The sequence below is a fragment of the Tachypleus tridentatus genome, chromosome 3 (genome assembly GCF_004210375.1).
Source record: "Tachypleus tridentatus isolate NWPU-2018 chromosome 3, ASM421037v1, whole genome shotgun sequence".
Taxonomy (NCBI): domain Eukaryota; kingdom Metazoa; phylum Arthropoda; class Merostomata; order Xiphosura; family Limulidae; genus Tachypleus; species Tachypleus tridentatus.
This window is the reverse complement of record NC_134827.1, coordinates 19,933,456-19,949,656: the sequence shown is the minus strand read 5'-3', so window position 1 is coordinate 19,949,656 and position 16,201 is coordinate 19,933,456.

Sequence of the window (16,201 nt, the reverse complement as noted above, 5' to 3'; positions counted from 1 at the left end):
TACCCTGTCTAGGACTTCTTTTTGGTATGGTCTTAAACTTTTGACCAGCTAGTATTTAGGCTAATTTCATAGTGTTCACATTTTCTTAATTGAATGCTAAAAAAAAGTTTTTTATTTTTATTTTCCCTTTTCTTATTTTCATCTTTCGAAGCTCTACTCAAATAATTGGTTGAGTCTAACAACGCAAAATGCATATTTTTTCATTTATGTTCATTGGCCTTAAGATTTTGACCAACAGTGTATTATTATTCCAACATTTCCTTTATCAGGAGTTTTTTTTTTCTAGAAAGAAATAAACTTCTTTTTTATCCTTTAAACATTGGCAGCTTTACGATCGAAACATACCTGAGTTTATTAACCATTTGGTATTTCTTAAACTTAGTTGTACAATTTGTATTATACTGTTCCCATGTTTATCGATTCAAATAGCGTTGTATTTTATCTTACTGATACATTTGTTGATGTATGGAAAAATGTATATCAGACTCCATCTATGATAGTTACTAACAGAATATATTATTTAGTGTGAGCCAGTTTCTATCATTCTAAAACATTTATAATAATTTAGAGAACGAAGTTATCTTACCTCGACAGTACCCACAAGATCAAAACAAGTCAGTTTTTATAACAATAAGCATTCTGGTATTAAATATTGGTTTAGAGTTAAATATATATGAGATTGTGAAAATATAAATCTCTCGTACTTATCAACATTTTATTTAAAAAGAAAATATTTAATTTATTTAAATAAGCAAATAATTTCTCCTTATAGGTTTTGAAAAAAAATCAAAATCATTATGACATATATAGTAACATCTTGACAGAGGTCTGAATATATTTTGCTTCTAATAAGGTCTTGAGGTAGTTTTATAATACGAGTTTCTATATAATATCCGATATTCATACACGAAATATTTGTAACGAAAAAATATAATGAAGATGTAAAACTTAAGTTTGAGTGTAACGACCTATAGGTATTTTATTAATATAAGTCTTGAAACTATGTTCTGAATAAAATTGTGAATAAAAACTTCGTTGATATTAAAAACTCAATGTTTATTTCAAAAGAATTATCTTCGTAAATAATCACCGAAGTATTCAACTTAACTTATGTTAATAGTCTCTAAACATCAAATATTAATTAGCAAAAATCAAACAATATTTCAATCATGTTACAGCTATTTACGAAGAAAAACAAGCTGGAAAAGGTTGAAGTAATTTGTAACGATGTAATTTATCTGTTTGGTACATAGTTAGTTAATATAGTGTTATAAGTCAAAAGGAGTGGTTCAGGTTATAATGTTACATAAACCACATTGAGTAAAGTTTTAATACAAGTGACTGTTCATATAGATGAATAAAACTTTCTAAAATTACCTTACGATCGTAAACTGGATTGTCCCGCACCATGATAACAAAGGATTTTAACGTTTACTTCAAGATGCAACATGTTCAAAAGAGGATGGGATATATCAAGCACAGCTCTATGAAACTGTGTATAAATGATTTTTTTAACGTAAGTTTACCTGTTGATTGTACTAATAATGTGGTGCACATGTCTAGGTTGCTGTGTTCTTGAGACGGAAAGATAAGAGGTGGAAGAGCGTAAAATCAACGGAAGTGACGAAACTATTTCTCTTTCAGTCGTTTCTTTCTTTGTTTTTTGAATTTGTCGCAAAGCTTCACAAAGCCTCTCTTCGCTAGCTGTCCCAAATTTAGTAATGTAATATAAGAGGGAAGGAAGCTTGTCATAAACACCAACCGCCAATTATTGAGTTTCTCTTTTACCAACGAATAGTACGATTGACCACAACATTATAACCTCCCCATGGGCGGAATGGGTAAGCATGTTTAATGTGACGGGTATGCCACGTCAAAATCAAATGAACAGGCTGAGTAATGAAACATGTTTACTTCCTTAATTGTAGATAAAACACCTTCATCAAAGGAATGATTAAAAGTCCCATACTCGCATTATTATACGACTAATTTCACGAATGTTAATATGTTCAGTGAAATTTGATTTAGTTTTATTAGATAATATATTTAGATAATTTTGGTTAGTTTACCATAATGGATCTACAGAAATGTTATGCAACGTTTCAACAGCTACCAATCTATGTACTGTTTTTTATTAAACTTATTGATGATTAGATACTAGGTACTTTTTAGTTAGTCCTTAGGTTTATTATACTGGGAAAGGAAATAGAGAGTTTACTCGCAACACTAAATCAATGTTTGAGGTAAACCCTATTTTACGAAAATAAGCCTTTAGATAAAAATATATCACCATGACGTTTTACAACTGATAACATACTTTTATTACTTTAGGAGTCTCAGTATATTTATAGCAAATTTCGATTGATTATGTTTTTCTTTTTCTTTTAATGTAAACACGTTGACAAATATCAATCGTCTACATGACAGACAAGACCTAACTATTTCGAGTTGGAAAATCCAAAATATTCTCCAAGCTACGATAAATCGTCGCTAATCAATGCAGGGTTAAATAATTTTGGGGCACTGTTGAAAAGCAACGTTTTATGCGTTGAGTTAGACAGAACACATAATGTATACAGAAATGTAAATATCATATATATAAAAACAGCTCCACATATTAGTAGCAAGAGATAATCGTCACTAGCCGCGGCACTTGATATTCCTTCAGACAGGTTTAGAGCAAAATAATCTATGACATATTTTCTTTGTTTCTTTATTTCCTACTTTTCTGTGCGCCAACAATACCGAACGTTTCATCGTGTATTCACGATTTGATTTTATTACTTATCAAAATCTCCACCAGATTACCCTAAATTTGAAGTTATTTTAGGCGGGATTAAAGTGATCTATGAGACCTAGGGTGTGGTTAAATTGAAATGGATTGACTTCTTGAGTCTAAAACTGTAATTCCATCTCAAATCTGTCAAGAAACTACTGAGCCATCATTAAATGCTTTATACTTGAAAAACATCACAATATAAACCCATATATGCTGTGCCGCATCTAAAAGAAAAATTAATCTTTCTCAATAGTAAACAAGTAAACGAACTTCAGATTTGCATTTTTATTCTGATAATTTTATGTAAAATAAATTGAAGTAAATATCCTTGTATATTCCCCCTTTGAACTAAAAACAGGCTGAAAAACATTGTGGTGTTTGTAAAAATATTATTAATGGCCGATTATATTTATTTTTATTTCAAGAAGGTTATCAAACCATTGTCTTATACAATTTTGATTTCTGTGCACCAGCATCGAGTGCACATTGTTTGGCCCGAGGACAAAAAACAACGACAAAAACTTAACATATGAGAAATTTTGTTTATAGGAAAAACGCACAAGACGAGAGTTGTGTGCTCTTCCCAGCAGGAGGTGTTCAGAAACAATAGTTTGGTTTGGAATTTAGCAAAAAGTTATACAATGGGCTGTTTGTGCTCGAAATACGGTTTATGGGGATGTGAATCTGCTGGCATATCTCTGTGCTTCTGGGACGCGGAACAGACGTTCTTCTTCAGCCCCGCGTGTGAATTTCCTTAAGCGAGTGTTGTTGTCTACCAACCATATTGAACGTATAAATGTTTTATATATTTTAAGAATTGTGTCTGGTGAACAGTCATTGTGCTCACCAGCGATGACTTAATGGGACTGGTATATTTAAAGCTAATTCGTTAAACACATAAATACCAAAACCAGAAAAAGTTCACTATGTTTGAAGTGTTGAAGGTTCAGCATGCAGATATTTTCAGAGCCTTAATGTAAAGATTGAGACGTTTAACATAAAAATCTGGTCTGTACAAACATAGCTACATACGTAATTCCATCTGCTTACAGCAGGTTTCAAAAGAAGTTACGAAGACTCACCATCTTCTCTGTACAGCTTAATACGTTTGCATCTCACACTCTGGCAAAGTAGCATGTCTGCGGACTTTCAACGCTAAAAACCGGGTATCGATACCAGAAATGGACAGAGCACATACAGATAGCATTTTGTGCTGAAATACAAACAACATCTATCGTTGCCAAAGTATATTCTCTAAACGTAAGTTTTAGTCTTATCCCTTTTATATATTTAAAAATAATGCCTCTCTCTGATAAACTCAGCTGTTCAAAATAAACATATGAAGTGATCTCTGTTTGTCCTGTCAATCCACCCAAAATTTGCATTCAGAAAACGATGATGCAAACAGTAGATTACTCTTTTGCAGTAAATAGTTCTAGAACTTGGTTTCAGCCAGATTTTGGAAAAAAAAAAAATATATATATATATATATTTCGGACAAGCTTGAAAAGCAGATGTAATATTTAACTATAATTACATTTCAATTAAACCTCACTGTGTCTTAACTTTGTAATACTGCAGAGCCAAGTAGGTCAAGGTTAATTTTACTTCAATTATTCTAAATTTAATAATCGTCTGAGTTTAGATTATTTTATTTTGTGTTTTATATTTTTTATTTACTGTGAGTTTGTTCCAATTTTTCTTCATTTTTATCATATTTGAGTGATATTGAACTTGAACAAGAAAGCAATAGTTTGAATTATGATATATTGAATTTAAAATTTGTTGATATTTTTTTTTGTTTTAAAGAGCTAACAATAAATTAATTCTTCAATCAGAGGTTGATTTTAAATGGTTCAGCAGTAACTATGAAGACTTATAGCACTGAAACCTGAGTTTCGATACCAGTGGTCAGCACAGCACAGATACATCATATTAAAATTTTATACAGTTAACTGCAGACAAAAGAGAAAACATAATTAGATTTATGTCTCGCCCACTTCATTCAAATTATTCTTTTAACACATTCAATCGAAATATACGATCGTTTTGTTTTTTCAGGATTTCCCGTAAAGATTCACGAGGCTTATAAACAATACCCGTCCCTAATTTAACAGTGAAAGAATAGAGGGAAAGCAGCTTGTCACCAACACTCACCGCCAATTCATAGGCTTTATTTTATCAACGAATAGGAGGATTTACAGCAACGGCTAAAAACGCGCGCATCTTTGATGTCACGGGATGCGAACCGTTATTCGAAGTTCATGAATCAAGTACCTTAACCACCTGGCCATGTTTGGCCGTCGTTTACACTGGACTAATTAAAAAGAGCCTGTTGAAATATCTGCACTTTCCTGAGATTTTGGTTATTATTATTAGGCCTATTGGCTCTGTTGGTTCCCGTACTTTTGACATTTGAAACGAATAACTTTGGAGCCAATAAGTGCAGATTACCAGTCTGGTATTGAAAGAAAGGCATTATTATCATGGAACAGATGATTTTTATATATATATATACATTAAAAATTGTATCGTTACGTTCCTCTAACCTGAAATTCATAATGACCTGATTAGGATGAATGTGAACATGTATAGTGATAATTCTTAGAAAACTATATTTGTAGTATTAACATCTCAGGAATATAATATAGTGTTAAATATTATTGCTGTTTAAAAACTAACGTGTTGATTTGACACGCAGACATCAAATGAATTTGCTTATTAGTTTTATTTTTTGGTGTTTGAACATAAAGCATTAATCTGCGACTTTCAATCATCGAAATCTGAAACCTGGTGGCACGTGTGTTGTCACTTATACATAGTCTCGATATAGGAAAGCGCAGAAATTACTTTTCTGCCACACCTTCAGGAAACTTTTTTATAGAGAGGTAAATAACATCAATGCCTAGCTCCAGCGGTTTTTGAAATGTTGAAGGTTGGAGCATGATACGGAGATTATCTTATAAGTATTATAATAAGTTTTACTTTGCTGAGTGTTGGTGGTCAAAAATAATTTTATCACAGATGTTTTGTAATAAGGAAGCGGCTTTATGTTATATACAAGGTTCCATGGCACTTTTGATGAACGGGCCTAAGCAAACATCGTATTCATTGCGCCTTAGAACGAAAACCAGAAAAATTTGTGTAGGTTACAGTTTTAAAAAGTATTAAACCTGTTTCAAGCATTCAAGCATATTAGACAACCTAGAGAATACACTTATGAGATGATTTAAATGCTTCTTACATCCAATCTCATGGTTGTTGTTTGTTTATTTTATTTCGAAAGATAACTATGTGTAACAAATTCAAATTTAATTAAAATGATTTTCACAATGTAAACTAACGAGTAATTCAACAAGGGAGAAGGCTCATGAAATAAGGTACATTTATTTTATTAAAAACATTAGCTCCTAAATTTAATCCCGTTTTGATGAATATTCATCTGGTTTCTGGGTTCTATTTACAAGGCACTGAGAAGTATGAATTTTACTCAATAATTCGCTGGTGGTAAATCGTTAGAAAAAGCTTAACAATCACACCACTTAATGTTCCTGTTCTTGACAGCATAAAACACGAAATAATCTAGATTTGTATGGATTCTTTGGAAAAGTGGAATACTTTAATCTTATTTATTAGTTAGAGGTGGGCCTGGCATGGCCTAGCGCGTTAAGGCGTGCGCTTCGTAATCTGAGGGTCGCGGGTTCACGCCCGAGTCGTGCCAAACATGCTCGCCCTCCCAGCCGTGGGGCCGTTATAATGTGACGGTCAATCCCGCTATTAGTTGGTAAAAGAGTAGCCCAAGAGTTGGCGGTGGGTGGTGATGACTAGCTGCCTTCCCTCTAGTTTTACACTGCTAAATTAGGGACGGCTGGCACAGATAGCCCTCGAGTAGCTTTGTGCGAAATTCCGAAAACAACAACAATACTTAGAGCTTCTGTTTAATCAAGAAAGAAATTTACAAACTTTATTTACTGAAGATAACCTAAGGTTATTGTATGGTAATGATTTTTACATATATTATTTTAGCTGTTATTTAAAACACTTTGCTTTATTTTTACTTTCGGTATAAAAATATAGTATGTTTAATTTTTTAATTGCATTACCGATCAACTAAGAAAGTGTACCCAATGCTAGATGAACTTGAAAGACGAACACAATATTCGTTTAAACTCTTACCCATATTTGTGTTGGTAAATCTAACGTTTTCGGGCAAAAATAAACAAATTCAAAGTTACAGTTATTGTGAATTACAAAAAAAAAACACAAAATATAATAAATAGAGGATTTGAGCTTGACATGACTTGTTTGTTAGGATGCTGGACTCGCGATGAAGGTAGCGAATTCAAGTCCTGTTTCCGAACATGCTCGTCGTATATGGTTGTAGTTTAAGCCTGTAATCTTGCTTTTGCCCACATGATTAGGTGTTTAAAGCGCTTTATTCGCAATTTGAGAATCGCTGGCTAGAATCCTAGTCTCACCGAACATGCTCGTCCTTTCAACCATAGGGGCGTTATAATATCATGATCAATCCCACTTCTGATTGTAAGACAGTAACTCAAGAGTTGTTAGTGGGTGCTAATGACTCTCTCCCTTTCTTTTAATCTTTTACTGTTAACGTAAAGACTGCCAGCACAGGTAGAGTATTGTGTATTGAACGAATTTAATATTGCTCCAGTGCTAATTAATAATATCATATTCAGATCTGCTTATATCAGGTCATCCGTTAAGTAACGCAGGATTTTAGATTCAGAAAAATACAAAGGATTTCAAACGCTTTTAATTTTATTTAATCAATAATGTACCTTCCATTGTTATTAATTACTTCCTGCTAACGATTCACAAGCTTCTGAATGCCACTTCTATAAAAGTCTTAGCATTTGGAGGAAAACAACTTAGAGAGAGTTGTTTTGACATCTTCACATGTTCCAAGCTCTTTTCCATCAAGATAGTTCTCCAAACTTCGAAATAGATAGTAATCAGATGGTGACAATGACTGAAGAATAAAGAAGATGTGGAAGTTTTCCCAGTCTATCTCTTAAATTTTTGGATATGTGATCCTTGATGTGTGGGGCCGTGCTTTATCCTGGTGTAACACAACACCTGAAAGACTGATTAAAGCAGGCCTCTTTTATTTCAGTGCAACATTTAAGTGATCTGACTATTGATAATAGAAGTCTGATGTAATCGCTACACTGAGTGGCAGCAACTCAAAGTGGATCGTATCAACAATATCCCACCGAACACTTAACAAGACTTTCCTATGGTGGAGGTCCATTTTGGGCTGTTCTATAGCCAGTTTATCTGCACTTAGCCATTGCATGCGGTGTTTAACATTTTCATAATATATCCATTTTTTATCTCTAATCACTAACCTGTCCCAAAAAGGTGAGTTACCTTTACGAGAGTGTAGCGAAGTGCAAAGTTCACTCTTTCTCTAATGTTGGCTTCTGTCAACTCAAGGGGGACCCATTTACTAGGTGTTTACATTTTTCTGAGCTGTTGCAGATGACGGTGAACTGTTGAATGGGTTGAATTAAGCTTCTGGTCAGTTCTTTAACTGTTACAGCACAATCTTCTTCAAGTGCAGCCAGCAGTAAGTCATCATTAAACTCAACAGGATGACCTGAACGTAGCGCATTACTTAAGCTGTAGTTATTTGATTTGAACTTCTGAAACCATCTTCGACATTTTCTTTCATTAAGAAACTCCACACCATAAACACCTTGAATGTTTCATGTAGTTTCTGCTACACTTTTGCTGTTCTTTTAAACTCATAAATTATTATATGTGTAATGTTCTCTTCAGACACATCCATCTTCATAATGGTTTATTTGATTAATGATCTGAAAAAGTGGAGTTGGGTTAGTTTGTTTTGTTTGTCTGAACATTTTTATACACGTCTTACTAAAAATTTAAGTCAAGTCTTCTACAGAGACAGAAATGATAATGCACTTTTTGTATTAAATTTTCGGAGATTATATGTGGGATGACCTGATAAAATAAATTAAATACGATCTTTAAACTTATTTAGTATTCTACGATTGCCAATTCCATTATTATTTCATGTTTTAAGGAGCAAGCAATGTATTTATCCCATTTTTATCTTAAGAATAAGATTAAGCAAATATTAAGGATTGACACAAATGAGTCAGTTGAAATATACAGATGTGATTTATATTGGTCAAACAAACCTACACATACAAGTAATAAACAGTTAAATTGAAAATTCTGCAACAGCAGAATACGTACATATAACACAACACGATTTCACGAGTCAAAGCTAAAATTTTAGCTTAACGTCAATATATTACATTTTTAATACGCAACAATCATCCAAAGTAATACAATTAAAAATAGAAATAAGCTAAAACCAGATAAAGGTCCATCAAGTCATTACAGTGATATGTAGCGTGACATATTGTAAATGTTGGCCACAGGGTTGTGCAACTAACTATAAAACGATAATGCCAAATGACTTGCCAGAAGTATATACTGTGTGTGTTTATTTTAGCAAAGCCACGTTGGGCTACATGCTGTGTCTACTGAGGGGAATCGAACTCTTCATTTTAATGTTATAAATCCGAAAACTTACTGCTGTACTAGCGTGGTACGTACAGAACTCGAAACCAAATGTTTCATAAATAACTTTTGAAGATTACATAGAAAGCGCCAAAACTTTTCATTTTTGTGAGTGGAGGCCATTGACTGCTTTAATAAACATTAGTGTGAGCCATAGTAGGGTTAAACGTTTTTTTTAATTTTAAGTAACTCGGGTTCTTAGTTTGGACTATTCTGTTTCAATACTTTTTGTAGCATTAAAAATATCTTTATTACCACAGCTACCTAGATGAGATATATATCGAACCCCACTTGTCTTTATAAAACTTTTATTTTAGTTGTACTTGTTCATTTTCTTTTTATTAGCGGTATTTTTGGGTACCAGCAATACCAAACATTTGCATGTTTATACCCGATTCAATATTGTTACTCATGAAGATCTCTATCAGATTAGCTTTATGTATAATTAGATGCTCTAAGTAGAACATCATATATATATGTATATACTAATATCCGTTTTAGAAAGTCATTCACTAGAAGAGCAGTAAGTATAAATTTTGAACGCTAAACAAGGGGGTTTCAATTTCCTTTGATGGACACAGCAGATAGCCCGATGTAGCTTTGCTACAAAAATACACAAACACACGTTTCAGTAAAATAAAGAAATCATTGAAAATTAAGATGGAAGAGTTTTGTGAAATAATTAGAGCGACAAGTTTCGTTATTTTCTTTTGAACGCATGTCTGGAAAATTCACTTATTTACTTCGATGGAAATTCGTTAAAAAATTGAAATTTTGATTCACTCAGTAAACATTTAGATAACGATTTAGGCGACTTCATAAATACACTAAGCTTTAGTTTCACTGAACCAGTAGTGTAAAATGGTTATTGTTAATATTTACAGAGATGCCAACTATTTCAAATGACTGAGCGTAATGATTGTAGACAGAGCCCGTACAGATATCGTACAACCACTGGATACACTTTTGAGTCATCCATGTCTGTAGAGCCATCTGTGGCTAAACTGTAAAAACTGTCACAACCTAACATTTGTACAATGGCTGTAGTTTTGGTTCTAGCACAGCCATATTTTTCGCTGTATCGGAGTCTGGAAACATTTTTCTGAATAGATGTCCTGAATGATCGGCTACAACCAGGGATAAATTATGAGCAATGTCGAATTGGGTGAACATCACTTATGCATTTATGGTTTCATATACTGAATTCTTACTCATAAATCGCATTGCTGTTTCTATGCTGCTTAAAAAAAAAAAAAAAAGAGAAATATCCATCTACACGAGCACTGATTGGCTGACAAGCACTGATGACGTAACATTGGATTCCCCCACGTTCCCAGTATGGAGAACACAGCACTCAAACAATTGGTAGACGTCAGAGATACAAATATTTTTTTATTATTTCAAGCATAAACATGATTATCACAAGTAGCCATTTGGACTATGTCTTTTATTTATTATCAAAAATTATTTGTATCTTACTAGAAATTTTCTCTTCACTCTTTTCAAGCCCTGGGGGAACAATTTATTAATTTTTTGTATAGGTCTATATAATATGTAATAATTTGTGAGTTGCAAGAAGTCGTAATATTTGTTTGCATGAGTCGTAACATATACACCAAAATCGTAATGATTTCGCTCAAATCGTAATGGTTGGCATCTCTGTATTTAAACATTTGTAAAAGTGGTTTTAAACGAACTGTTTTTATGACCACCATTTTGTTTCGTCATGATCCCTAATATTAATTACAACCGAACTTTATCATTTTTATACTTGTGTAAAAGTGAAATATTTTATTTTAATGAGTTATTGGATTTTGAACATTACTAAAGTGTAGGTCGTTCATCCAAATATCTAAAGTTGTTTTTCTCTCTAGTTAAAACGTAAACCATTTTATTTAAATCATATGATTTTTGAATACAACAATTTGCTAACTTCCACTTTCGTGATAAGCTATTGACGATGGATTAGCTAAGTTATTTATAACACCTCTCACGACCCCATTCGCATCAAACATTCTCACCCTTTCAGCCATGGGGGCGTTATAATGTAACGGTCAATCCAACTATTCGTTGGTAAAAGAGTAGCCCAAGAGTTGGCGGTGGGTGGTGATGACTAGCTGCTTTCCCTCTAGTCTTTCACTGCTAAATTAGTGACGGCTAGCGCAGATAGCCCTCCAGCAGCTTTGCGCAAAAATCAAAAACATTAATAGACAGCTTTTATATTGATATTACACATTCTTGTTTGTATTTGTTTTATATTCATTTTATTTTCATTCCTTTTTATAGTAAGTACACAATGATATACTTTTTTAAATTTGTGAAACATTTACTTAATTCTCTAACAGTAAGACCGGATCTCTTCACTTTGACTACGTGCCGAACGTGTTACTGAAAAATTCTTGAGAGCATTAAAAGAAAGGTCCTAGTATTTCATAAAACCTTGGGCTAACTGGAAAATTTTGTAAGCAACAACTCAGATTATTGTGTGTTTTTTTCTTTCTCTTTACGATAAAAACATTGAACTTAACTTAGATATTTTAACGAAACGATAGCGAAGCCATTACCGTAGATAATTAACCGACTGGTTTTATCTAATAGAACGAGAATCTAATTTTTAAACACAAAATCAGAACAAATTTCGGAAAATAAGAATTGTGTTATACAGTTATTTTTCTTAAGTTAAACTCTCTATGGAACAATGATGAATAATGTAAATATTTGTATAATATTATATATGTGGTGTGAATTTCTACAGACTCTTCCGTCAACCTACCTAGATATGCATACATATAAAAGCGCAAAAGTCTCTTTCTGTGGGTCTGTTTCTTATCCACAGACGGCCACATTGGAAAAGTTACTAGCTCAAACTCAAGTCACAGATAGAACTTAGAGATCTTTGTACGGGAAGTAACGAGGTTTATGTGGCTATTGCCACAGAACCAACAGCATGAGCCGAAAGTGACCAATATAGTGATATTTGGGAAAAATGAACGACTAATTGGACTGAAATTGAAAATGCAGAATTTTTATGTAATCTTTCTCGAGAGAACTGTTATTTACATTTCTTCTGTGTGTTAGTATTTATTACGGGTTATAACGATTTAAAAACTTGGTGAAGCCTTCATTTCTACACTTTCTCTCCACTTCAATGTTTTCTATGTACATGTGAAATCACTCTAACTCTACCTTAACTGAAAAAGGCTGGTGCTTTCTTTCACGCATCTGTCACTACTTAGGCTTTCTTCTGTCACATATTATGCTACACTTGTGAGTACTCACAAGAAACTGCTATACGATGACTTTACAAAAATATTTTGATATCTGAAAATTTTAAATTAAGTCGTGTTGCAACCAGAAGCGAATAAATCAAATATTCGTTAAACGGAATGATGATGAAGTCACAGCATGCTAAAAACACGTTGCGTATTATAATTTATCACGGATGAGTCAACGATTTATAGAAATTTTAATTTTAATTCAGAAGTTAGTTGAATGTAATTATGCATCAAATTTGTAATATTTACCAACAAGATGGGTTCACACAATTTTCTTTCTTTACACAAATATATTTTAATATACAAACAACAATACAATTTATAATAACTGTTATTATAAATAATGATTTTGTACAAAATCTTTACAAACTTGCAAATAGTACGGAATCTTACACCTGGTCTGGAATTCAATCTGTTATTTACAGTTTTATTTAATTCTTTGTGATTTTTATTTAAAAACGTATCAACTAATAATTACAATTCGACTTACTATGGACTCCAATGTTGAACAACCTTAGCTCGCATCAGACAAATGTTTAATTTATCAGAATCTGCCGCTTTTTCACTGACTTCTTATGAAGTACAGTGCATTTTGCTCAATTTAAATCGCAATTATATCAATATATGTATTTTTTTACGATAAACTTTAAATGATAGAATATCCTGTTAAGTTGGTAACCATAACTATTTTCTTCAATAACTTGAAACTTTTACTACTCGGTTCAGATCTTCATCAGTCATGAGATACATTCATAAGAAGAACAAAATATCAAATGTTCTTTATTGTAAACTTTATTTAAGTAGTTTGATGTAATTTGTACACAAACGTTTGACACACTAAATATGTTTTATTGTTTCATGTTTCCTGCGTTTTTACGTAATATTATTATACGTGAAGTAACAACAGTTATCCATGTTATGTCTTTTCATAATTAATCATCTGTTCATTACTAGATAGAGTGTCTTTCCTCTAATTAAATTCTTCCCCAATAATCACTAGAATTAAGATTAAGCCCGAAATATAACGTACACTCGAAACATTTAAATGAAAAATTTTCGTTAATTAAGGTGTATGTTTATATCTCCTTTAAAAGATTCTTTAGGCAAAATATTTGTGATTTATACATTGGAATTGGCAGTAACTGCTTGTTAAAGAAGACGTCGTATTTTAAAATTATGTTTTTTTTCTACTTCAGGCAGTTGGTGCCCATTCCACTGTACTCATCAATGTGATTTTACCCAAAATACAAGATATAAAAAGTATATTGATTTTTTACCAATTATTTTGACTAAATTGCTGAGAGTTTTATTTGTTTGTTTTGAATTTTGCACAAAGCTACACAAGGGTCATCTGAGCTATCCGTCCCTAATTTTATAACCCGGCTTGGCCACATGGTTAAGGCACTCAATTCGTAATCTGAGGGTTACGAGCTCAGATTCTTGTCATACGAAACATCTTCGTATGTAGCTTTGCGCGAAATTCAGAATAAACCAAAATTAAAACCTAATTTACCAGTGTAAGAGTACAGGGATGGCAGCTAGTCATCACTACCCACTCACTGTCATCTCTTGGGATACTCTTTTGTCAAAAAATAGTGGGAATAACCGTCACTTTAAAACGAACCTAACGGACAAAATGCACTTATATTAGTGCGTTAAAATACTTTACAAATGTATATTTTAAACATTATTCGACAATATTCTAAAGGCTTAAAATTAGGGTAACCTCTATGTACAAACTGAAGACTATTATAACCTCTATGTACAGAATGAAAATTACAATAACCTCTGCGTGCAATTATTTTATCATTTTGCTAGTTTTGAATTAGCGAACTGTAGGAAAAGATAATAGTAATATTATCTATTTCCAACTTTTGTATGATAAGTGTCTCACTGAAAAAGGGAGTTTGATCGTTACTCCTTTAATGCATAGATTGTCACAAATTTAGTAGCGCGTTTTTACGGAAGCGAGACGTGAACCATGGATCATTGCTGCACACTCTGGGGACGCTAGCAAGATCGAGTAATTAACGGTAACTTGTTTCACTACAGAATGATTAATTTTTATCAACACGAAGGTTTATATGCTCAGTGATGTGCTTTTGTAAAGTGAAAATAACATCATTTTAGAAAACATTTCTTTCAAAATACGTATGTGCTAGACTTAGAAACAAATATTTTGCTTTCAATGTATGTATTTTCTTATAGCAAAGTCACATCGAACTATCTTCTGAGTTCATCGAGGGGAATCAAATCCCTGATTTTAACGTTGTAAATCCGTAGATATACCACTGTGCTAGTAGGGGACTGGTTTGCTTGAATTTCCTTATATAGCAATGATAGGCTAAAAGAAGGGCATATATTCAACACACCTCCCACCGCTATGTCTTGGGCTACTCTTTTTAGTACCGGATAGTGTTTGTTTGTTTAGAATAAAGCATAAAGTTACAAAATGGGTTATCTGTGCTCTGCCTACCACGATTATCGAAAATTGGTTTCTACCGGTGTGAGTTCTTAGACATTCCACTGTGTCACTTGAGTGCAAATAGAGCATGTTTGTGTCTTTATAGCAAAACCACATAGGGCTATCTGTTGTGTCCACCAAGGGGAGTCGAGTCTTTGATCCGTAGACTTTTCGCTGTATCATTGGGGCCCCGGATAGTGAGATTGACCGTGACGTACTAACGCCTCTCCAGCTGAAATGGCGAGCATATTCGATGAAAGGTAATTGAACCAATAATCGTTAGATTGTGAGTTAAACTAGGCGAATCGGTAAAGTTACCAAAACATGTGTTAAAGCGCAATTCAAATCATATCATTTCTGCGAAAGGAGCCGAAGACTACTTGGATGGATCCCCTGTTTTACCACTCGTATTACTCCACTGTATTGTATTATCTATCTATCAGTTAATAGACACTGAAATTACTTTACCTTGTTTGTTATTTCTTGGCGTGAGTAAGATGTACGCATGCCACGAATCATAAGAAGAATTATACACTCTGTAGGTTACAACAGAGCATGATGTATGAATTTGAAAATTGATAAATGAACATATTTGTTACTCTTAATTTTTGTTTTAGTTACACTTTAAACATAACAGTTTCAGTGACCCTGCGCAGGTTCATGGCATCACATCAAAACTTAGTATATATAATGTTAAACTTTGTTTCTGTGAAGGTTTATATGTAGACTGGTGTTACATTGAATTCTTCTAAAATATATTGGTACCCTATGCTAGCTACTTCTCAGCTTCTTTCTATATACTTAAGACAGTTATTTCAGACCTAAACTGAACAGCATGTTAATTCAAACAGAAACTTTATGACATGCCCTTGGTACAAGTGTATGGGAATTCTAAATAATGATACGTTCCCTCACCCTGGAATATTCAAATATCAACAGCGACCTGTGAAACTTTATCATCATGTTGAAATTTAGATTCTCTAATGGTATGAAAGAATTGGCCTTTTAAAACGGAAGGAATGAGAAAATATTGTTATTTCTTAATATTTTTGCACACTACTGTATTTTTTATTGATGTGAATTGTTTATTTTTAATTATATTTT